This window comes from Poecilia formosa, unplaced genomic scaffold, assembly GCF_000485575.1.
Source record: "Poecilia formosa unplaced genomic scaffold, Poecilia_formosa-5.1.2 Scaffold647, whole genome shotgun sequence".
Taxonomy (NCBI): Eukaryota; Metazoa; Chordata; class Actinopteri; order Cyprinodontiformes; family Poeciliidae; genus Poecilia; species Poecilia formosa.
Window position 1 is genome coordinate 101,454 of NW_006800586.1, and position 2,500 is coordinate 103,953.

At 31.7% G+C, this 2,500-nt stretch overlaps 1 protein-coding gene across 1 annotated transcript in view; it reads right to left on the minus strand.

Moving 5' to 3' along the window:
• Positions 1-2,500, minus strand: part of abcc1 (ATP binding cassette subfamily C member 1 (ABCC1 blood group)) — a 111,517-nt gene that overhangs the window by 41,868 nt on the left and 67,149 nt on the right. The gene's annotated exons all lie outside the window — the stretch shown is intronic.

The window sequence follows — 2,500 nt, forward strand, 5'->3', positions numbered from 1 at the left end:
TATTGAAAAACCTCTATGCTTCACAGATGGCTTAATTTTCAGTGTGTTTCCTTTTCTACTGCTAAAGACAAGGTCATTATGGAATGATACAATTCTTTATTACCAATAAATGTTTTCTTATCTTTTCTGTGAATTTAAAGAGGTTTCTCAAGATGAGTCCATTTTAAAAGTAAAACCACTGTATATGCATATATTTGTGTAATTACACTAATAAAATGACTGAAATGCTAATTATTTGGTGACAGAATTTATTTGTAACATTGAAATAGCTCAAGTGTAGTCTTAGTAAAATCATTTGACAAAAAACATAGTGCTGAATGGCATTATGAATGACTACATTATGATTAGTTTTTCAGGTAAAATTATTATATTTTGTAGTATGACTTTTCATTATATTGGAAACATATGATGATGGTCTTGTGTATCTTCTCTTCCAGAATGGATGACCTGAGTGATTTCCTGAGACAAAGGAATATTCCTGAGGAAACTATGGAGACCATGCTGAGAGAGAAGGTACTAGCTGAAAAAAAATCAGTATTTCAAAAACTACACATGCTTTTTAGAGCATGTGTCTAGCAATGTTATCTAATTTAATTCAAATCATTTGCATGCAATTCTAATTCCATTTTTGTTCCATTTTTAAACAAATTATATGTTATTGTCCTTATTTAGATTGATACCAACGTCATGTAGCTCATGACAGATGAAGACTTATTTGCCATCATATGGAGACCACATAGCCCTGTTAGGATACTGTAAAAAAAAAAAAAAAAAAAAAAAAGTCCCCCCAAACAGTCCCAAATCAAAGCTGTTTGAGCACCTGAAATCCAAGCTGGGTAAAAGAAGAACTGCTCATGAAGAAAGAGTAATCTGAAACAACTGTAAAGAAGAACGCTCTGAAGTCTAAGAGAAAAATAGAAATATGCTGGTTTGTGCAGAACAGCTGTGGGTTTGTTTAAAGGTAGGTCATCAAAACTCAACAAAGCTTCTTAGCACTACTCTTCTAAAAATATGTACTATCAATGATTTGGAATCTATTAAAGATTTTTGCTGCAAAAAGCTGTGTTGTTAATACTTATCGTTAGTATTAAGTACAAAATGTTTGTATTTAATACAAACATTTTGCTCTTTCCCTGGTAATTTTTTTTGTTATGAAATATGCAGCATTTAATGTCAATTACTTTATTATTGTTGCCAAAGAAATCTCTTATCGTAAGGAGTAGAGATATTCTACCAGACATGCAGAAGTTCTGCATTTTCAGATCTGTTAACTTTCAGGGGAGCAGTCAAAAATTCTCTCTGGAGAGCCATGATGCCAAACAATAAAATGTAGTTGGCTTTTGTTTTGTCATAATTAATTGTTAGCTGACACAATAAATGATAAGAGGTAAAGTGAAAATGACTGTAGGAAATGTTTAGAAGTTCACAGGCAGAACAAACAAAAATAGGAACTGTTTATTGTAACTTTTTATGAGACAGAACTGTGTTGACTGTTGTATTTGTTACATTGCATTCATATTCATCAAATCATTTTCTGATTTTTTTTTTCTTTTTTACACATTGGATTTCTTTTGTGGAAGGTTATAAAAAGGGTCTTTTTGTTTTGTTTACTGGGCACAACTTGGTTTATTCCTTTATCTTAAGTGGACTATGCAACAAGGAGAGTTTGTTTTAAGGACTTGTGATTTATTTGTGGGAATGTCAAAATAATGGATTGTTCTTTGTTGGCAGAATGCAAAAATAAATACATTCTGAACAAAGTGTACAGTCTGTTTATGATTTGCTGTTGCACTGTAAATAAACTGATTGCCAATAGTAGTGAAAAACACTGAAATATATATGTCAAGAGTAATGACAGCATTTGAAGGAAAACTGTCACAAATGGTTATCTGTTAGTAATAACATGATTAAAACTTTGCTTGTACATGTAACACTCCTGTCCTTATATCAACAGTTTCCCTGAACAAGTAAGTCTAAGAAAACAGAGAACCTGAAAATGTTTACACTGTTCAGTTATGTTTTGAACTAGACACTACTATTTTGCAATAATAAATAAGATTAAATATATAGAAATTAATAAATTGACCAGAAATAGATAGATTGAAGGAAACTAAAATGTATTAGTGTTTTTAAGTATACCATAGAAACAAATTATAACTAACTCATGCAATTTAGTTTTACAATCACACAGGACATACTGAAATAATATCTGACTTGTTAGATGTTTTGTGGACCTGAATGATTTAGAGAAAATATTCCCCCAGCCCATCTCATTATTTTGAGATACTATCTCATTATAATGAGATAATTTATTTTATTTTTTTAACAGAGTGGCGGAAACGGGCTTCCATACATTAGCTCTTTCTTCTTTGATTTCCAATTTTGACTTCCAATGATTCACTTCCTGCTAAAGAGCCCCCTGGTGGTTGAAGAAAAATCCACAGAAAAGCCGCGCCGGGGTATAAACCGCATGGTTCCGGCTTATAGTCCGAAAAATGCG